Consider the following 23,843-nt stretch of genomic DNA (forward strand, 5'->3'; position numbering starts at 1 on the left):
CTCACATTTAAAATACATTGATTTATTTAACACTTTTTTGGTTACTACACGATTCAAATACATTGATTTATTTAACACTTTTTTGGTTACTACACGATTCCATGTGTTATTTCATATTTTTGATGACTTCACTATTATTCTACAATGAGAAAATAGTAAACAAAGAAAAACCCTTGAATGTGTAGGTGTTATAAAACTTTTGACCGGTAGTGTAGTCCTAGACGATATCCCAAAAACTAGCAATACACTGAATTCATACATTCTCAGTTATTTAAATTGTAAACACAATACAACACATTTTTCAAATCTGAGAGGTAAACTCAATAAAGTATTTAATAATTTGGCTGTTTATTTCAGATGGAATCAAGGCATTAGAATGTACCAGAGGCCACCAAAATGGAGCTCGTTTGGCAATAAATAAATTCTTAACCCGGCGGGCACGGTCCGGGGATTCCTAGCTGGCTACTTTTTCTATTTGGCTGGCTACTCTATGTGCTTCAGGAAAACACTGACCAGATTCACAGGGAATGTATTAAAAGTACTGAAGTAGCAATACTTCAAACAGCAGCGCAATATTACCTGTCAAACATATAGAACTGATTCTGTATACTGGTTGTTGGGGTGGGATTGGCGTGGGGTGTCCGTGAGTGGCTTTTGATCATTATATTGGATTACCCATTGTTAGGAAGAATTATGGTCCAAATCAGATGTTAGGTACTATATTTATTGAAGATTTTATTTTTACCCTATAAATTAAAATGGCCAATTTGGGTGCAATCAATTAGCTTAATTTCTCCGATATCAAATTATATTTCAACAAAATAATGTTTCAGGAATGCTACTTTTGTTGGTTTATAACTACAGAAACGATTTCAGAACAATCTGAGATGGTGGGTGACTTGGCTTGATGAAATGACATTCACACCTATCAGAAACAAAGAAGAGAGAGCGAGAGTATTTGTGTGTGCGTGTGTATTTCTGTTGGCTAGCTTTGCTTCCTCACCGTCATACTGCATACTGAAAGCTACGTGAGTTTTGACTCATCTGATGAAATACTATCACATTCTTTCTACATTTACAAAATTGCTGTAACAATGTAACAATACTTGGAAAGAGCAGATATGTTTAAAAGAGAATACTTCAATATGTTACAAAGAGAATACTTCATTTGCTGGGCTAGAAAAAGACTGACAGAGAGACAGAGAAAGAGAGACAGAGTAAGAGCGAGAAAGAGCATGAGAGAGACTGATCATATGTGATTATGACTCATCGTTGTTTCATCTACCGAAGGCTTTGTCTATGTATCTCTGTTTGTCCAACAACACAATTGTTCTTTCTTTGAATGTACACTACCGTTCAAAAGTTTCTAGTGTATATGAGATGGATGCTGTTTATTTATTTATTTATTTATTTTATTTTAATTTTACCCCCTTTTCTCCCCAATTTTCTTGGTATCCAATTGCTAGTGATTACTATCTTGTCTCATCGCTACAACTCCCGTACGGGCTCGGGAGAGACGAAGGTCGAAAGCCATGCGTCCTCCGAAACACAACCCAACCAAGCCGCACTGCTTCTTAACACAGCGCGCCTCCAACCCGGAAGCCAGCCGCACCAATGTGTCGGAGGAAACACCGTGCACCCGGCTCCCTTGGTTAGCGTGCACTGCGCCCGGCCCGCCACAGGAGTCGCTGGTGCGCGATGAGACAAGGATATCCCTACCGGCCAAACCCTCCCTAACCCGGACGACGCTAGGCCAATTGTGCGTCGCCCCACGGACCTCCCGGTCGCGGCCGGCTGCGACAGAGCCTGGGCGCGAACCCAGAGTCTCTGGTGGCGCAGCTAGCGCTGCGATGCAGTGCCCTAGACCACTGCGTCACCCGGGAGGCCGAGATGGATGCTGTTTTAGAGGAGATAAATACTCATAGTAAATGCTGCCACCTCAGTCTGATCATAGTGCAGTGACATCATGATTAGCATCACAGTGAAGACACAGGTTCATCCCAATATTCTCTCCTTCATCCTGAAGTGTGCACTTGTCCACTACTCCCCACAAATTGAAACACATTGACATGCATATTATAAATGCTGGCTCTCCAGGTATAGAGTTGAAGTCGGAAGTTAACATACACTTAGGTTGGAGTCATTAAAACTCATTTTTCAACCACTCTACACATTTCTTGTTAACAAACTTTAGTTTTGGCAAGTCGGATAGGACATCTACTTCGTGTATGACACAAGTAATTTTTCCAACAATTGTTTACAGACAGATTATTACACTTATAATTCACTGTATCACAATTCCAGTGGGTCAGAAGTGTACATACACTAAGTTGACTGTGCCTTTAAACAGCTTGGAAAATTCCAGAAAATGATTTCATGGCTTTAGAAGCTTCTGATAGGCTAATTGTCTTCATTTGAGTCAACTGGAGGTGTACCTGTGGATGTATTGCAGGGCCTACCTTCAAACTCAGTGCCTCTTTGCTTGACATCATGGGAAAATCAAAAGATATCAGTCAAGACCTCAGAAAAAAAATTGTAGACCTCCACAAGTCTGGTTCATCCTTGGGAGCAATTTCCAAATGCCTGAAGGTACCACGTTCATCTGTACAAACAATAGTACGCAAGTATAAACACCATGGGACCACGCAGCCGTCACACCGCTCAGGAAGGAGACGCATTCTGTCTCCTAGCGATGAACGTACTTTGGTGCGAAAAGTGCAAATCAATCCCACAACAATAGCAAAGGACCTTGTGAAGATGCTGGAGGAAACCGGTACAAAAGTATCTATATCCACAGTAAAACGAGTCCTATATTGACATAACCTGAAAGGCCGCTCAGCAAGGAAGAAGCCACTGCTCCAAAACCGCCATAAAAAAGCCAGACTACGGTTTGCAACTGGACATGGGGACAAAGATCGTACTTTTTGGAGAAATGTCCTCTGGTCTGATGAAACAAAAATAGAACTGTTTGGCCATAATGACCATCGTTATGTTTGGAGGAAAAAGGGGGAGGCTTGCAAGCCGAAGAACACCATCCCAACCGTGAAGCACAGGGGTGGCAGCATCATGTTGTGGGGGTGCTTTGCTGCAGGAGGGACTGGTGCACTCCACAAAATAGATGACATCATGAGGAGGAAAATTATGTGGATATATTGAAGCAACATCTCAAGACATCAGTCAGGAAGTTAAAGCTTGGTCGCAAATGGGTCTTCCAAATGAACAATGACCCCAAGCATACTTCCAAAGTTGTGGCAAAATGGCTTAAGGACAACAAAGTCAAGGTATTGGAGTGGCTATCACAAAGCCCCGACCTCAACCCTATAGAAAATTTGTGGGAAGAATTGAAAAAGCGTGTGCGAGCAAGGAGGCCTACAAACCTGACAGTTACACCAGCCCTGTCAGGAGGAATGGGCCAAAATTCACCCAACTTATTGTGGGAAGTTTGTGGAAGGCTACCCGAAACGTTTGACCCATGTTAAACAATTTAAAGGCAATGCTACCAAATACTAATTGAGTGTATGTAAACTTCTGACCCACTAGGAATGTGATGAAAGAAATAAAAGCTGAAATAAAAATCATTCTCTCTGCTATTATTCTGACATTTCACATTCTTAAAATAAATTGGTGATCCTAACTGACCTGAGACAGGGAATTTTTACTAGGATTAAATATCAGGAATTATGAAAAACTGAGTTTAAATGTATTTGGCTGAGGTAAATGTTAACTTCCAACTTCAACTGTATGTAAGGGCCAGACATTCTGCTCTGTTCTGGGCCAATTGTAATTTGCCTATGTCCCCCTTTGTAGCACTTGGCCATATGACTGGACATTAGCCCAGGTGTGACAAACCTAGGGCCTGTAGGACTTGTTTTGTTGATAGCGATGTCAAGAAAGCAGAGCAGCTCTTTATTACGGACAGACCACTCCCCATCTTAGCTAACGTTTGTTGTATCAATATGTTCTGACCATGACAGTTTACAATCCAGGGTTACACCAAGCAGTTTAGTCTACTCAATTTGCTAATTTTCCACATTATTCATTAGAAGACTTTGTTGAGGTTTAGGGTTTAGTGAATGATTTGTCTCAAATACAATGCTTTTAGTTTTTTAAATATTTATGACCAGCTTATGCCACCCAAGAAATAAGCTGGTGTGTTTTGGTGTATGTGTGTCATTTCAATCTACATCATGTTCTTGAACAATCAAAAAGGACTGGGTACAATGACTAACATAGTAGGAATTTGCTCTTGAGTACACACCTTTGTGTCTGCTGGCCTTTGAAGGGATTCTATGAAATAAGACAAGCTTCTTTAGACTGGTGATATGATAGGGCAGGGAGAAAGAGACTCTAAAAGCGAAAAATGAAGCACGCATGTCCACACATAAACCACCTTATTACCTCAGTTATAAAGAATGAATGACTTCATCAGAGCCTTAGAAAAGCCACTGGATGTTGTATAATGTACAATATCCTCCCCTGGCCATGAAATTGTCTTCTATAGACACAAACTTCATCAGTGACTTTGAAACCCCGCTGGACTGTTTTATAAACAATCCTCTCCTGACTACATTTTATACTGTCCTCTCCTGAACATGAGTTCTCATAAGAGGAAACTCTGTTCTATAGACACAAACTAATGTTAAAGATGATGAGGAGGAGGAGATGAGTGAGGATGGGCAAGTATTTAGTTTGTATGTGTAGTGATGCCTTATTCCTGAAATATACACTGCTCAAAAAAATAAAGGGAACACTAAAATAACACATCCTAGATCTGAATGAATGAAATATTCTTATTAAATACTTTTTTCTTTACATAGTTGAATGTGCTGACAACAAAATCAGACAAAAATGATCAATGGAAATCAAATTTATCAACCCATGGAGGTCTGGATTTGGAGTCACACTCAAAATTAAAGTGGAAAACCACACTACAGGCTGATCCAACTTTGATGTAATGTCCTTAAAACAAGTCAAAATGAGGCTCAGTAGTGTGTGTGGCCTCCACGTGCCTGTATGACCTCCCTACAACGCCTGGGCATGCTCCTGATGAGGTGGCGCATGGTCTCCTGAGGGATCTCCTCCCAGACCTGGACTAAAGCATCCGCCAACTCCTGGACAGTCTGTGGTGCAACGTGGCGTTGGTGGATGGAGCGAGACATGATGTCCCAGATGTGCTCAATTGGATTCAGGTCTGGGGAACGGGCGGGCCAGTCCATAGCATCAATGCCTTCCTCTTGCAGGAACTGCTGACACACTCCAGCCACATGAGGTCTAGCATTGCCTTGCATTAGGAGGAACCCAGGGCCAACCGCACCAGCATATGGTCTCACAAGGGGTCTGAGGATCTCATCTCGGTACCTAATGGCAGTCAGGCTACCTCTGGCGAGCACATGGAGGGCTGTGCGGCCCCCCAAAGAAATGCCACCCCACACCATGACTGACCCACCGCCAAACCGGTCATGCTGGAGGATGTTGCAGGCAGCAGAACGTTCTCCACGGCGTCTCCAGACTCTGTCACATCTGTCACATGTGCTCAGTGTGAACCTGCTTTCATCTGTGAAGAGCACAGGGCGCCAGTGGCGAATTTGCCAATCTTGGTGTTCTCTGGCAAATGCCAAACGTCCTGCACGGTGTTGGGCTGTAAGCACAACCCCGACCTGTGGACGTCGGGCCCGCATACCACCCTCATGGAGTCTGTTTCTGACCGTTTGAGCAGACACATGCACATTTGTGGCCTGCTGGAGGTCATTTTGCAGGGCTCTGGCAGTGCTCCTCCTGCTCCTCCTTGCACAAAGGCGGAGGTAGCGGTCCTGCTGCTGGGTTGTTGCCCTCCTACGGCCTCCTCCACGTCTCCTGATGTACTGGCCTGTCTCCTGGTAGCGCCTCCATGCTCTGGACACTACGCTGACAGACACAGCAAACCTTCTTGCCACAGCTCGCATTGATGTGCCATCCTGGATGAGCTGCACTACCTGAGCCACTTGTGTGGGTTGTAGACTCCGTCTCATGCTACCACTAGAGTGAAAGCACCGCCAGCATTCAAAAGTGACCAAAACATCAGCCAGGAAGCATAGGAACTGAGAAGTGGTCTGTGGTCACCACCTGCAGAACCACTCCTTTATTGGGGGAGTCTTGCTAATTGCCTATAATGTCCACCTGTTGTCTATTCCATTTGCACAACAGCATGTGAAATGTATTGTCAATCAGTGTTGCTTCCTAAGTGGACAGTTTGATTTCACAGAAGTGTGATTGACTTGGAGTTACATTGTGTTGTTTAAGTGTTCCCTTTATTTTTTTGAGCAGTGTATATATTTTTTTAACAGTTTGAAGTTAATTAAATATGACTCATAATTAACTTCAAATTTCTCTCCTGGACTTAGTAAAATTAATTTGGTTTAAAAATATAACACAATAGGGAATGAGTGATAATGTACAAATCAATCTTCTGCTACTCCAAACTCACTTTTAACTACGAGGACTTTCTTAAGAATCACCACCACATTGTGTCACACCATGAAAAGAAATTAAGATGAATAGTTAATTGGAGGATAGCTCCTAAAAGCTTTCAGATGTTCCGATCCCATTCTCTCTCCAAATTACTCTAAGAGAACAAATTAGCTGATTTGCTAGCAGACAATAGAACAGCATACTCGCTTGGCTCTCTCTTCTTCTCTGTCTGTTTTTCCCCACATTCATTGACAGATTTGAAACGCCTCTCTCCAGATGTAGCTTCTTAATTGGGAAGTTTAAATATAATTTCTCCCTCTTTGTCTCTTCTCAGGTCTCTCTCTCTCTCTCTCTCTCTTAGGTTTGTAAGCTTTAGCAAAGATAATACCAAGATGTATAGAATCGGTCTACCCATTGGAAACACCTCTTTGATCACACAAGTGTCATGGCAGCTGGACTCTCTCCTATTGACATGAATACAACCAAATACAATACAACTCTACTGGCTTGTTGGCCAGTACTCCAGGCATAAGTGGTCCCTTAGGGCCCCCGGCCTCTAGGGGCTCCCTACCCCTCCAAAAAATAACTCAAGTCGCGGACTCAACTTTCTGTGGAGAGTTAGAAGAGTAGAATACACAAAGTGCAATTTTGACATTTGGTTGTGCATCAGCAGTTTTTCTTCTTGTTATGTCAGTCACTGACAGTCCCTCAATTAGCCATGTCAGCTAACAATTTTTAGATTGGTAAGGTAGTCTAGCCAGCTATCATGGCCGAATACCAACCAGGCACACAGGGCATGCGCAAAGGCGCCCTGACCTCTACGGGGCCCACATTTATTTTGTTAGTCACTCTCACATAGATATCATTAACATGGCATAAGTCTAGTCAAAATGTGTAGAACTGCAGGAAATTAATTCAAAATGTTTCTCTCCGCCATCAAGAAGGGGGCCACTAAAATGTCATGCCCGTGAGGTGTGGGGGTCCCCCAACCAAATCTCGCTGAGGGCCACCTAAAGTCTAGGGCCGGCCCTGCATAGCCTTCAAACACAAGCATGCATACACCCATCTAAAATAGGAGTCTGAGAGGAAAATGGTATAAGAATAAGGTTCCAATTGAGGTTGATGAAGTCCAAAGCACAGCAGTAAATTAATTGGTGACAGGGAAATGGCAGCAAATGAAGTAAAACGGATCCAACCGTCCATCATGATGAAGTGATGATGAAATAAAGAGGAAAGAAAAACATGAGTCCACAGCTGCTGTGGTGATTTAAGGACACACACAGAAAGGGGGAGAGAGAGAGAGAGAGAGAGAGAGAGAGAGAGAGAGAGAGAGAGAGAGAGAGAGAGATGCACAGCATAATGATAACAGACTATGCACAAACCTAGGTAAGGATACAATTCAACAAACCTTGCTTTTGTAGGCTTGGCTATCGCGCAGCAGCGGCGCAGAATAGAGGTGTCTCGCGCAGTCTGTGAACATTTGGTTACGACAATTAAAATATGAAAATGAAATGTAAATTCTCATCGGTCACCGACCTATGGTTTATCTAATTATTATTAATGCACACCAATATGTATGTAATCACAATCACGCCACCAATATTTTCTTTTTTGACGATACTATTTAAAACTGTTGAAATGTGTAATTAGCAATTTAAATAATATCATATTTTTGAGATAGTATATCATACATATAGGTTATGTTTCCTCATTTGTTGCATTATGTGGATATGCCCATCTATCCATGTTGAAGAGACTAGCACAGCAGAGCTGCCAGCAAATGTGTGGCGAGCTGGCATTTCCCCCAGCACTTTTGATTTGGTTTAATAAAAAATATTGGCACAAAAACTTTGAAAAAACATTGGAAAAGAGGAACAAAGTACAGTTGTTTAGACTGATTTGACTCATGATTTAAAATGTATGGGAAACAAAAACCATTGATTTCCAAGTTTAAAAAACCATACAACTCTATGCACAAGGACCACGCTTAACAGTTGTGTCCACGTTTTCAAAAAACTCTTAACTATCTGCTCCGAATTAAGATTCAACGATGTCTGCAGAAATCATTTTTCACTGTACTATACACTGTACTCTACTGTACTATACACTGTTATTTACTGTACTATACACTGTACTCTACTATACACTGTACTCGACTGTACTATACACTGTTCTTTACTGTACTATACACTGTACTATACACTGTTCTTTACTGTACTATGCACTGTACTATACACTGTACTCTACTGTACTATACACTGTACTCTACTATACACTGTACTCTACTGTTATTTACTGTACTATACACTGTTATTTACTGTACTATACACTGTGTACTCTACTATACACTGTGTACTCTACTCTACACTGTACTCTACACTGTACTCTACACTGTACTCTACACTGTACTCTACACTGTACTCTACACTGTACTCTACAGTACTCTACACTGTACTCTACTGTACTATACACTGTACTCTACTGTACTATACTGTACACTGTACTGTATTATACACTGTTATTTACTGTACTATACACTGTACTCTACTATACACTGTACTCTACTATACACTGTACTCTACTATACACTGTATTCCACTGTACTCTACTATACACTGTACTATACACTGTTATTTACTATACACTGTACTCTACTGTACCATACACTGTACTCTACTGTACCATACACTGTACTCTACTATACACTGTACTCTACTATACACTGTACTGTATTATACACTGTTATTTACTGTACTCTACACTGTTATTTACTGTACTCTACACTGTTATTTACTGTACTCTACACTGTTATTTACTGTACTCTACTATACACTGTACTCTACTATACACTGTACACTGTACTCTACACTGTACTCTACTGTACTATACACTGTTATTAACTACTATACACTGTACTCTCCTGTACTATACACTGTATTCTATTATCCACGGTACTCTACTATACACGGTACTCTACTATACACTGTACTCTACTATACACTGTACACTGTACTCTACACTGTACTCTACTATACACTGTATTCCACTGTACTCTACTATACACTGTACTATACACTGTTATTTACTATACACTGTACTCTACTGTACCATACACTGTACTCTACTGTACCATACACTGTACTCTACTATACACTGTACTCTACTATACACTGTACTGTACTATACACTGTTATTTACTGTACTATACACTGTTATTTACTGTACTCTACACTGTTATTTACTGTACTCTACACTGTTATTTACTGTACTCTACTATACACTGTACTCTACTATACACTGTACACTGTACTCTACACTGTACTCTACTGTACTATACACTGTTATTAACTACTATACACTGTACTCTCCTGTACTATACACTGTATTCTATTATCCACGGTACTCTACTATACACGGTACTCTACTATACACTGTACTCTACTATACACTGTACACTGTACTCTACACTGTACTCTACACTGTACTGTACTCTACACTGTACTCTACTGTACACTGTGCTGTACAATACATTGTTTACTGTACTATACACTGTTATTTACTGTACTATACACTGTGTACTCTACTATACACTGTACTCTACTGTACCATACACTGTACTCTACTCTACACTGTACTATACACTGTACTCTACTGTACTATACACTGTACTCTACTGTACTATACTGTACACTGTACTGTATTATACACTGTTATTTACTGTACTATACACTGTTATTTACTGTACTATAAACTGTACTCTACTATACACTCTACTCTACACTACTGTACTATACACTGTACTCTACTGTACACTGTTCTTTACTGTACTATACACTGTTATTTACTGTACTATACACTGTACTCTACTATACACTGTACTCCACTGTACCATACACTGTACTCTACTGTACTATACACTGTACTATACACTGTACTATACACTGTACTCTACTGTACTCTACTGTACTCTACTGTACTCTACTGTACTCTACTGTATTATACACTGTTATTTACTGTACTATACACTGTTATTTACTGTACTATACACTGTTATTTACTGTACTATACACTGTACTCTACTATACACTGTACTCTACTATACACTGTATTCTACTGTACTCTACTATACACTGTACTATACACTGTTATTTACTATACACTGTACTCTACTGTACCATACACTGTACTCTACTGTACCATACACTGTACTCTACTGTACACTGTACTCTACTATACACTGTACTGTACGATACACTGTACTGTACTCTACACTGTTATTTACTGTACTCTACACTGTTATTTACTGTACTCTACACTGTTATTTACTGTACTCTACACTGTTATTTACTGTACTCTACACTGTACTCTACACTGTACTCTACACTGTACTCTACACTGTACTCTACACTGTACTCTACTGTGCACTGTACTCTACTGTACTATACACTGTTCTTTACTGCACTATACACTGTTATTTACTGTACTATACACTGTACTCTACTGTACACTGTTATTTACTGTACTATACACTGTTATTTACTGTACTATACACTGTTATTTACTGTACTATACACTCTGCTGTACTATACAATGTACTCTACTGTACTATACAATGTACTATACACTGTACTCTACTGTACACTGTACTCTACTGTACACTGTACTCTACTGTACACTTCTCTACTATACTATACACTGTTCTTTACTATACACTGTACTCTACTATACACTGTTATTTACTGTACTATACACTGTTATTTACTGAACTATACACTCTGCTGTACTATACACTACTATACACTGTTATTTACTGTACTATACACTGTACTCTACTGTACACTGTACTCTACTGTACTATACACTGCACTCTACTGTACACTGTACTCTACTGTACACTTCTCTACTATACTATACACTGTTCTTTACTATACACTGTACTCTACTATACACTGTTATTTACTGTACTATACACTGTTATTTACTGAACTATACACTCTGCTGTACTATACACTACTATACACTGTACTCTACTATACACTGTTATTTACTGTACTATACACTGTACTCTACTGTACACTGTACTCTACTGTACTATACACTGTACTATACACTGTACTCTACTGTACTATACACTGTACTCTACTATACACTGTACTCGACTGTACTATACACTGTTCTTTACTGTACTATACACTGTACTATACACTGTTCTTTACTGTACTATGCACTGTACTATACACTGTACTCTACTGTACTATACACTGTACTCTACTGTACTATACACTGTACTCTACTGTACTATACACTGTACTCTACTGTACTATACACTGTACTCTACTGTACTATACACTGTACTCTACTGTACTCTACTGTACTCTACACTGTTCTTTACTGTACTGTTCAAACTTGGAACCCAACTGTGGTGTATGACTAATATGATTTATCTTTGATCCCAATTCTATTGCAGTTACTGATTTCTTTCCTTCTGAAAATACCGTTTGATAACGGAATTTCCAGTTTTAATCACTTAATAATTCAAAAACAAAATTGATATCAATAAAAGCACTAACTAATTGATAGGACTACCTTGTTACTTCTGTGAACTTTCATTATCCTCCCTCCTCATGTATATCTTAAAGATATATGAGTTTTTGGTAACGGAATTTCAAGTCACAAGTCAATGTTTCTTAAATACAGAAGGCAGAGAAATGTCTCCAAAACTAAATATAAGTGTTGATATTAGTTGGCAGGGCTCTTTAGTTCAACATTATTGTGTTATGTTGTATTTCTAATACCTTATAAGAATGTATCTAAATCCCCCTTTCCATCTGTTAGACCAGAAATCAAAGACTTTGCTTATTCCCAATTTCTCAGATGGAGCATTTTTGAAAAATGTATTGCAACAAAAAAAACTAGACTCAGCTTTCATTTGACACCCAATTTGATATGCTCTAATTAACTTCACATGTTGGTGCTCATGGGTCCTTTTACACGGAAATTACCCTAGGCCTTTTTAATCCAAAATGATTGACTGGAATTAATCAATCAACACAATAGTGATAACATACTGTGCCAGTTCCATTTTAATTACAGATGCAAAGGCCTACAGGATACAACTCTGCAAATAAAGCAAGCTCAGCCCTGTTAGTTCTATGGTCCAATCACAGTTGTTGTCTCTTTGTCTGTGTAAAGAACCCCCCATCGCCCTGTTAGTTAAGTTTTAAAATATAATTATCAAATCAAATTTTAGTAGTCACATGCGCCGAATACAACAGTGAAATGCTTACTTACGAGCCTCTAACCAACAATGCAGTTTTTTTTAAACGTAAGAATAAGAACTAAAAGTAACAAGTAATTAAAGAGCAGCAGTAAAATAACAATGGCGAGAATATATACAGGGGGGTACCGGTACAGAGTCAATGTGCGGGGGCACAGGTTATTTGAGGTAATATGTACAGTGGGGAGAACAAGTATTTGTATACTGCCGATTTTGCAGGTTTTCCTACTTACAAAGCATGTAGAGGTCTGTAATTTAAAAATCCAGAAAATCACATTGCATGATTTTTAAGTAATTAATTTGCATTTTACTGCATAACATAAGTATTTGATCACCTACCAACCAGTAAGAATTCCGGCTCTCACAGACCTGTTAGTTTTTCTTTAAGAAGCCCTTCTGTTCTCCACTCATTACCTGTATTAACTGCACCTGTTTGAACTCGTTACCTGTATAAAAGACACCTGTCCACACACTCAATCAAACAGACTCCAACCTCTCCACAATGGCCAAGACCAGAGAGCTGTGTAAGGACATCAGGGATAAAATTGTAGACCTGCACAAGGCTGGGATGGGCTACAGGACAATAGGCAAGCAGCTTGGTGAGAAGGCAACAACTGTTGGCGCAATTATTAGAAAATTTGTCGTACCTCTTCACAACTATCTTGGTGCGTTTGGACCATGTTATTTTGTTGGTGATGTGGACACCAAGGAACTTGAAGCTCTCAACCTGCTCCACTGCAGCCCCGTCGATGAAAATGGGGGAGTGCTCGGTCCTCTTTTTCCTGGAGTCCACAATCATCTCCTCTGTCTTGAGGGAGAGGATGTTGTCATGGCACCACACGGCCAGGTCTCAGACCTCCTCCCTAAAGGCTGTCTCGTCGTTGTAGTGATCAGGCCTACCACTGTTGTGTCATCGGCAAACTTAATGATGGTGTTGGAGTCGTACCTGTCCATGCAGTCATGAGTGAAAAGGGAGTACAAGAGGGGACTGAGCACGCAACCCTGAGGGAACCTCAGCTGAGGATCAGCTTGGCAGATGTGTTGTTACCTATCCTTATCACCTGGGGGCGGCCCATCAGGAAGTCCAGGATCCAGTTGTAGAGGGAGGTGTTTAGTCCCAGGATCCTTAGCTTATTGATGAGCTTTGAGGACACTATGGTGTTGAACGCTGAGCTGTAGTCAATGAATAGCATTCTCATAGGTGTTCCTTTTGTCCAGGTGGGAAAGGGCAGTGTGGAGTGCAATAGAGATTGCATCATCTGTGGATCTGTTGGGGCGGTATGCAAATTGGAGTGGGTCTAGGGTTTCTGGGATAATGGTGTTGATGTGAGCCATTACCACCCTTTCGAAGCACTTCATGGCTACAGACGTGAGTGCTACGGGTCGGTGTTCGTTTAGGCAGGTTACCTTAGTGTTCTTGGGCACAGACACTATGGTGGTATGCTTAAAATATGCTGGTATTACAGACTCGGACAGGGAGAGGTTGAAAAAGTCAGTGAAGACACTTGCCAGTTGGTCCAGTGCATGCTCGGAGTACACGTCCTGGTAATCCGTCTGGCCCTGCGGCCTTGTGAGCGGTGACCTGTTTAAAGGTCTCACATCGTCTGCGGAGAGCGTGACCACACAGTCTTCCAGAACAGCTGGTGCTCTCATGCATGTTTCAGTGTTGCTTGTCTCAAAGCGAGCATAGAAGTAGTTTAGCTTGTCTGGTAGGCTCGTGTAACTGGGCAGCTCTTGGCTGTGCTTCCCTTTGTAGTCTGTAATGGTTTGCAAGCCCTGCCACATCCGACGAGCACCAGAGCCAGTGTAGTACGATTCGATCTTAGTCCTGTATTGACGCTTTGTCTGTTTGATGGTTCGTCGGAGGACATAGCGGGATTTCTTATAAGCTTCCGGGTTAGAGTCCCGCTCCTTGAGTCTAGCCTTTAGCTCAGTGCAGATGATGCCTGTAATCCATGGCTTCTGGTTGGGGTATGTACGTACGGTCACTGTGGGGACAACGTGATCGATGCAATTATTGATGAAGCCAATGACTGATGTGGTGTACTTCTCAATGGCATCGAAGGAATCCCGGAACATATTCCAGTCTGTGCTAGCAAAACAGTCTTGTAGCTTAGCATCTGCTTCATCTGACCACTTTTTTTTATTGATCTAGTCACTGGGGCTTCCTGCTTTGATTTTTGCTTGTAAGCAGGAATCAGGAGGAAAGAATTATGGTCAGACTTGCCAAATAGAGGGCGGGGGAGAGCTTTATATGTGTTTTTGTGTGTGGAGTAAAGGTGGTCAAGAGTTTTTATTCCTCTGGTTGCACATTTAACATGCTGATAGAAATTTGGTAAAACAGATTTAAGTTTCCCTACATTAAAGTCCCGGCTACTAGGAGCGCCGCCTCTGGTTGTGCATTTTCTTGTTTGCTTATGGCGGAATACAGCTCATTCAATGCTGTCTTAGTGCCAGCCTCTGACTGTGGTGGTATGTAAACAGCTACAAAAAATACAGATGAAAACTCTAGGTAGCTAGTGTGGTCTACAGTTTATCATGAGATACTCTACCTCAGGCAAGCAATAGCTTGAGACTTCCTTAGATATCGTGCACCAGCAGTTATTTACAAAAATACATAGTCCGCCGCCCCTTGTCTTACCAGACGCCGCTGTTCTATCCTGCCGGTGCAGCGTATAACCAGCCATCTGCATGTTGATAGTGCCGTCATTCAGCCACGTCTCCGTGAAGCATAAGATATTACAGTTTTGAATGTCCCGTTCGTAGTTTAATCTTCCACATAAATCATCTATTTTATTGTCCAAAGATTGCACGTTTGCTAGCAGACTGGAAGGAAGTGGGGGTTTATTCAATCGCCTACGAATTCTCAGAAGGCAGCCCGCCCTTCCGTACCCTTTTTCTCCACCTCTTCTTCACGCAAATCACGGGGATCTGGGCCTGTTCCCGAGAAATCAGTATATCGTTCGCGTCAGCCTCAATAAAGGAATACAAGGATTCTGCCAGTCTGTGGTGAGTAATCGCAGTCCTGATGCCCAGAAGTTATTTTCGGTCATAAGAGACGGAAGCGGCAACATTATGTACAAAATAAGTTACAAACAACGCAAATAAACAAACAAAAAACACAATTGGTTGGGGGAACGTAAAACGTCTGCCTTCTTCTCCAGCGCCATCTTAACAAGTACAAGGTTGCTGTAGTTTGACATGGTTTTAAGGGTTTCATCATCCCTAGGGCCAGGAGTTTTTCTAGTTTAAAAAAAAACATTTACCTGCTTAGAAAAAAAATCTGGTCCCATCATAGTCCATATAAAACCTGTTTGTTTTACATCTGATTTATTATTGTCGTACCATACAACTAGCATCCAGAGTTTTATCTGGTTAGCCTACTAGATCAGGACAAACTCTGGGCCCCAGGAAAACAATTTGTACCCCACCACATATCCTATCTGTACTGTATCTCAAAATATTTACTTACATCGATATTTTCGTATTGTTTGTTTTGGTAGCAGGAATGGGCTTCCATACAGTAAATATGTGATGGTACATTGAAGAACAGCGCAATATTATTTAGGGTAGCCAATCCGAGAATATTCCATCTGATTATCTCACATAATCACAAATAAAGGACAATTAATGCCAACACTGGAAGAAGAATAGCCTAGTGGTGGCATTCTCAAAGAGCAGAGGAATGTGACAGAATTATTGTGCAAACAAAATTAAATCAATAACAGCAAACCTACTCGCCAACCGGACAAAACTGTATTTACACCTAGGCTATTTAGCCTTAGCTGACATGAAATATATTCCGAATAAAGCAGCTGATTCACTATGGGTCCATATCGCACATACTATTTGTGAAGTAGGCTAATGTCACACCCACTTTATTTTTATGCTGTAGAAATACTGTCAGTTATGTATTTATGTAGGCTACAGTGATCGTGAAATGCAGATATTCACACAATCCGTAGTCTCAGCTATTCCATCAAGACATGCGTCGTCTCTGTGATAATTGTTTATATAAGGCGCAGCAGTTACAATGTAGGCAGACATTTACATTTTCCGAAGTTCTCCGCGGCGATGAAACGCTCACTTACCCCGTTCAAAATGCACACACGGTGCAGAGCAAGAAAAGATCACCCACCGGCGCTTTCTCCCAGGCTAAATGGTGATGATGTTTAGTATATTTCATAGCGCCCATCCGCATAAGTATGCTTCACTGACTTCCGCGTTACAATTGAGTGAAAAAAATAGGACGTGTAGAAGAAACGGCTTTAAGGCTGGCACGTCAGAGAAGGGGGGGCTTACTTTTCTCTGCTTTTGATAGATTTAAACACAATTGGAATCACCATGGTCACAACCATAAACTGTCAACTCCATCTGCCTGATAGATTAAAATACAATATTAATTTAATTAGGTTTTAAAGTCATAAAGCCTCTGAGGAAATATTAAACTGCTACTGTGTATACCGCTTGATTGAATAAGAAAAATACAATTTTTGTCAACTCCGACAGATTTTTATCCAATGTCAACTCCATCAGACAGATGCATGTGTTTATTGGGGATTTTGAAATGAATCATTTTCCCTCTATTTCATATGTTCGTAATTAACTTTTATTTTTTACAGGAAAAAATGTCTGTTTTGAGTATCTGTTGTCAACTCTGTCAGTGGCAGTCACTGATGACTAAACCCTTAAAATACATTTTTTGTTTATATTGTAATCACTGTTCTGCAACATATGTTAAAACAATTGAAGTATTTACAGTGCTAGACCTAAGGGATAATGTTTGCTTTATAAATGTTGTTTTATGTTCTAAATCTAGAAAAACATGCCAAAATGCAAACTAAATTAGCCTCTGAGAATTTAATATACCTATAAAAACAAAACAAAAATAAGTTTGGAGATTTGTATTACAAAATTGAATAATCTAATGTTCGCATTAAGCAATCGAGGCCTTTAAACACTTGTTTGACAATAATGGTAAAAATGTAATGCCTTTTATGGTGTCTGACCGAATTGACATATATCCAGTTAGTTGCATTTGATTAAAAAAAGTTTAAATTGTCCTGTCTTTCAAGAATCCTCGAGCTCTAAAACAGCAACAACAAAAAATCTCAGCCTCATGGCAAAAATGGTAAAATAACATGAGATTAGCTAAGGGGTGTGGCATGAAACTGCATTAAACCACTGTTGATAGGGGCTTGTCATATTCATGTTGAGATATTTGCATGATGATGATGATGATGAAGATTAGGAAGTTGAGGATGATTTAGGATTTTAGTTGACTGTTAAAATGTACATACATCTGACAATTGGAGACCCAAGGTTGGTTGTCTCACAGGTTGGTTGTCACATTGCTGAGAGTATTTTGTCAGGGGGTGGTTGGGAGATTATATATATTTTTGCCCACGCACTACTTTTGGGAAGAAATATGTTTAAAAAAAAAGCTAGGATTTTTATTATTAATCAAATAAAAAATTCAGGTTTTTCAGCAGCACCCTACTTCCCTAGTATGGTTGTCACATGAAATGTGGGGTTAGTCACTATCCACACCATTATAATGAATCCCAAGCTCTTTTGGGCTTGTACTATAAAAAGCTCCCTTCGTTGCCTCTATCTCACACACATATTTTTTCTGCCACACACTCACATACAATTTTCAGGTTAGCAATTTTCATGCATGTGCATGCATTCATGCAAACACACACAAATGTATTGAAAATGTAATATGTTCTTCTCACGGCATAAAGTGCTGAATTTTGTTAGGAATATCGTTCAATCAAAGAAAGGCTATTTCTAAGACTTATATTGCTTCATTTCCTGTTACAAAAGGAATAAACTACTAGCAAACGTTGTGACAACAAATAGCATACTGTATAACTTCCAATCCCTGCGATGGGGCTGGTGGTCACAAGTTGACAGAGTGTGTTTGATGGCTTATAACCCCATGTTGGAATAATAAGATATGAGGTTAAAAACGGTCCCCATTTCAACCCAAGACGTTGGTCTTTCTCCTAATATTGAAAGAGTCTTGTAAGATATACTGGTGCTGAGAAAGAGTAAAAAGCCCCGGTCTCCTCTAGCCATGATGTATTCATTATGTTTCTTCTTCTAAGACATATAATACTGAATAAACACTATGGCTAACCTGAAAATTGTACTTTTATTCTAAACCCATAGGCCTACACGTTAAAGTCTTATAGAGTTGCTATACTGAATAGTGAGTGAATCACCCTAATCTAACAATTTACCCTCTGTTGACAGAGCGCTCCTGCTCCATCTCTGAGAGGCTGTCATTGTGTTTGGTGTGATTAATGATTCCCAGTCTGTCTCTGTGTGGCTGGGGTCTGGAGCAGGACAACAGGGCCTCTGTGTGTGTCTGGAGTGTGTGGGCACCTCACAGGGATGGGAGGGTGCCAAAGGGACGCGTGTGTCTGGGCCACGAGTGAGTTTGTGTGTGTGGAGTGTCTGCGTACGTTCAAGAGAGAGAGCGAGAGAAAGAGAGGGGAATAGAGACGGAAAGAGAGGGAAAAAGAGAGAGAGCATGATTAAAAAACACTGATTGTCAAGGACAGAAATGCAGTTCAATCCATAGACTTATTGCAAGAGAGAGCGAGAGAGAGAGAGAGAGAGAAAGACAGAAAGAGAGAGAGAGAGAGTGAGAGAGAGCTCATGGGCTCCTGAGTTCTTCTGGAAAATTATAGAATTAGAGTTGGATAAATGTAGATAAACTCGCATTTTTTTGCAAGGACTTATACAGGATACTAACCTCAACATTAAAACCTTCAATCGAAATCAAAATTCCATATCTAAAACCTTGATTTTGGACAAAATTACCTGAATGGACTATTACTACCAAGGACTATCAAGAAAAAACTTAGAACAAACCAAAACCTGCAGAAGAAACACAGCGGAACCTGGAAATACCATCCAAGACAATACTGAATGAGTAATATTCAGTCTGAACCTACTTCTGAAGCCAAAAAGTAAAAGATAATAATCTCTAGGTAATTTTGTTACATAAAGCTAAGTAAATAAGTACACTAAACTACCAAGCTGCTAGGAGAGAACAGACCTGGTGGCACCTTCAATTAGTACTGAAGTGTGAAGTCAGATGTGTGAAAACTATTGAGCCCAACAATGGCAGGAGAGTTTCCCAACCCCCACCCCACCCAAATGCAGAGGCCGTTGAAGCCCCAATGGCTTATTCCTGTCCAGAGGACATTACAATACAGTACCCCGTGGATATTAAAAATAACACTGCAAGGAATACGTTTTTTTTTAAAAAGCTCCTCAAGGACAATCCAGAGACACTATTTGCTGACTGCTACAAGGAGGGGAACAGAAGCAACTTAATTTCCCACACAGACCATCCCCTGGCATGGCACAGAGCTATAAGAGCACACTACCCGATGTCAAGAGAGAGGGTATTGGCCCAGGGTGGAAACTAAACTCAGAATACTAGACATTGAGGAAATTTAAACAACTTCTGTCAACGTGTACAAGTCTGGGACAGTAATGGGGCAGGGCATCCTCATGCAGTTTCAGCAGGACTTTTACGGGATCAAAGAGAGAGCAGGAATAGCTCTCTCTCTCTGTGACGACTCCCCCATTCTTAGTGAGCCTGATCACACCTCTTCAAACTGTCCTGCAGATGAGGAATGTCACCCCCCAGCAATGAACACACCCAGGTCCCACAACTGCACTGTCCCTTCATAATTTTATATTCTATTTTTATTTCACCTTTATTTAACCAGGTAGGCCAGTTGAGAATAAATTCTCATTTACAACTGCGACCTGGCCAAGATAAAGCAAAGCAGTGCGACACAAACAACAACACAGAGTTACACATGGAATAAACATACAGTCAATAACACAATATTGTGTCTATATACAGTGTGTGCAAATGAGGTAAGATAAGTGAGGTAAGGCAATAAATAGGCCATAGTGGCGAAATAATTACAATTTAGCAAATAAACACTGGAGTGATAGATGTGCAGAAGATGAATGTGCAAGTAGAGATACTGGGGTGCAAAAGAGCAACAAAAAAAAAGATATAAATAAAATAAATAACAATATGGGGATGAGGTAGTTGGATGGGCTATTTACAGGTGCAGTGATCTGTGAGCTGCTCTGACAACTGGTGCTTAAAGTTAGAGAGGGAGATATGAGTCTCCAGCTTCAGTGATTTTTGCAATTCGTTCCAGTCATTGGCAGCAGAGAACTGGAAGGAAAGGCGGGCAAAGGAGGAATTGGCTGTGGGGGTGACCAATGAAATATACCTGCTGGAGCGCGTGCGATGGGTGGGTGTTGCTATGGTGACCAGTGAGCTGAGATAAGGCGGGGCTATACCTAGCAAAGACTTATAGGTGACCTGGAGCCAGTGGGTTTGGCAACGAATATGAAGCGAGGGCCAGCCAACGAGAGCATACAGGTCGCAGTGGTGGGCAGTATATGGGGCTTTGGTGACAAAACGGATGGCACTGTGATAGACTGCATCCAATTTGCTGAGTAGAGTGTTGGAGGCTATTTTGTAAATTACATCGCCGAAGTCAAGGATCGGTAGGATAGTCAGTTTGAGTGTATGTTTGGCAGCATGAGTGAAGGATGCTTTGTTGCGAAATAGGAAGCCGATTCTAAATTTAATTTTTGGATTGGAGATGCTTAATATGAGTCTGGAAGGAGAGTTTACAATCTAAACAGACACCTAGGTATTTGTAGTTGTCCACATATTCTAAGTCAGAACCATCCAGAGTAGGGATGCTGGACGGGCGGGCAGGTGCGGGCAGCGATCGGTTGAAGAGCATGCATTTAGTTTTACTTGCATTTAAGAGCAGTTGGAGGCCCCGGAAGGAGAGTTGTATGGCATTGAAGCTCGTCTGGAAGTTAGTTAACACAGTGTCCAAAGAAGGGCCAGAAGTATACAGAATGGTGTCGTCTGCGTAGAGGTGGATCATTGAACCCTGTGAATTGAATCCTGTGGCGCCCCCATAGAGACTGCCAGAGGTCCGGACAATAGGCCCTCCGATTTGACACACTGAACTCTGTCTGAGAAGTAGTTGGTGAACCAGGCGAGGCAGTCATTTGAGAAACCAAGGTTGTTGATTCTGCCGATAAGAATGTGGTGATTGACAGAGTCGAAAACCTTGGCCAGGTTGATGAATACAGCTGCACAGTATTGTCTCTTATCGATGGTGGTTATGATATCATTTAGGACCTTGAGCGTGGCTGAGGTCCACCCATGACCAGCTCTGAAACCAGATTGCATAGCGGAGAAGGTACGGTGGGATTCGAAATGGTCGGTGATCTGTTTGTTAACTTGGCTTTCGAAGACCTTAGAAAGGCATGTAACGGGTGTCTAGATCTTCCTCCTCCTCGGACGAGGAGAGGAGAGAAGGATCGGAGGACCAAAATGCAGCGTGTTGTGAAAACATGATGAATATTTATTAAAGCAAAGACGAACACAAAAAACACTTGGAAAATTACAAAACAACAAAACGACGTAGACAGACCTGAACATGTGAACTTACAAAACTACACGAAGAACTCACGAACAGGAACAGACTACATCAAACGAACGAACAAACGAAACAGTCCCGTGTGGTGCGCAGACACAGACACGGAAGACAATCACCCACAAACAAACATTGTGAACAGCCAACCTATATATGGTTCTCAATCAGAGGAAAACGTCAAACACCTGTCCCTGATTGAGAACCATATAAGGCTAATTACAAGAGACCTAAACATAGAAACACAAAACATAGAATGCCCACCCCAACTCACGCCCTGACCAACTAAACACATACAAAAATAACATAAAACAGGTCAGGAACGTGACAGAACCCCCCCCTCAAGGTGCGAACTCCGGACGCACCACCAAAAGTCTAGGGGAGGGTCTGGGGGGCATCTGTCCACGGTGGCGGCTCAGGCTCTGGGCGTGGTTCCCATCCCACCATAATAAATCCCCGCTTCTTTATCCCCCTCACAATGACCACCCTCCAAATAACCCCACCTAAATTAAGGGGCATCACCAGGATAAGGAGCAGCACCGGAATGAGGGGCAACACCGGAATGAGGGGCAACACCAGAATGAGGAGCAACACCAGAATGAGGGGCAACACCAGAATGACTGGCGGATCCTGGCTGGCTGGCTCTGGCGGATCCTGGCTGGCTGGCTCTGGCGGATCCTGGCTGGCTGGCTCTGGCGGATCCTGGCTGGCTGGCTCTGGCGGATCCTGGCTGGCTGGCTCTGGCGGATCCTGGCTGGATGATGGCTTAATGCTGGATGACGGCTCTGGCTGGTCATGGCTGGATGACGGCTCTGGCTGATCATGGCTGGATGACGGCTCTGGCTGGTCATGGCTGGATGACGGCTCTGGCTGGTCATGGCTGGCTGACGGCTCTGGCTGGTCATGGCTCGCTGACGGCTCTGGCTGGTCATGGCTCGCTGACGGCTCTGGCTGGTCATGGCTCGCTGACGGCTCTGGCTGGTCATGGCTCGCTGACGGCTCTGGCTGGTCATGGCTCGCTGACGGCTCTGGCTGGTCATGGCTCGCTGACGGCTCTGGCTGGTCATGGCTCGCTGACGGCTCTGGCTGATCCTGTCTGGCGGAAGGCTCTGGCTGATCCTGTCTGGCGGAAGGCTCTGGCTGATCCTGTCTGGCGGAAGGCTCTGGCTGATCCTGTCTGGCGGAAGGCTCTAGCGGCTCCTGTCTGGCGGGCGGCTTTGCAGGCTCATGGCAGACGGGCGGCTTTGAAGGCTCAGTACCGACGGGCGGCTTTGAAGGCTCAATACAGACGGGCAGTTCATGCGGCGCTTGGCAGACGGACAGTTTAGACGGCGTTGGGCAGACGGACAGTTCAGGCGCCGTTGGGCAGACGGGCAGTTCAAGCGCCGCTGGGCAGACGGCAGACTCTGGCCGGCTGAGACGCACTGTAGGCCTGGTGCGTGGTACCGGAACTGGAGGTACCGGGCTAAGGACACGCACCTTCAGGCTAGTGCGGGGAACAACAACAGGGCACACTGGACTCTCAAGGCGTACTATAGGCCTGGTGCGTGGTACCGGCACTGGTGGTACCGGGCTGAGGGCACGCACATCAGGGCGAGTACGGGGAGAAG

General features: G+C 42.0%; 1 protein-coding gene across 1 annotated transcript in view; it reads right to left on the reverse strand.

Annotated features, from left to right (window-relative positions):
• The window catches only part of LOC120046717 (E3 ubiquitin-protein ligase MARCHF8-like), a 126,447-nt gene extending 109,483 nt beyond the window's left edge, over nt 1–16,964 (reverse strand). Inside the window, exon 1 of the mRNA XM_038992162.1 lies at nt 16,816–16,964. The gene's annotated coding sequence lies outside the window, so the exon portion shown is untranslated. The remainder of the gene's footprint in view (nt 1–16,815) is intronic.
• Between the last annotated feature and the right edge of the window lie 6,879 nt (nt 16,965–23,843).

The sequence above is a fragment of the Salvelinus namaycush genome, chromosome 4 (genome assembly GCF_016432855.1).
Source record: "Salvelinus namaycush isolate Seneca chromosome 4, SaNama_1.0, whole genome shotgun sequence".
Lineage (NCBI taxonomy): Eukaryota > Metazoa > Chordata > Actinopteri > Salmoniformes > Salmonidae > Salvelinus > Salvelinus namaycush.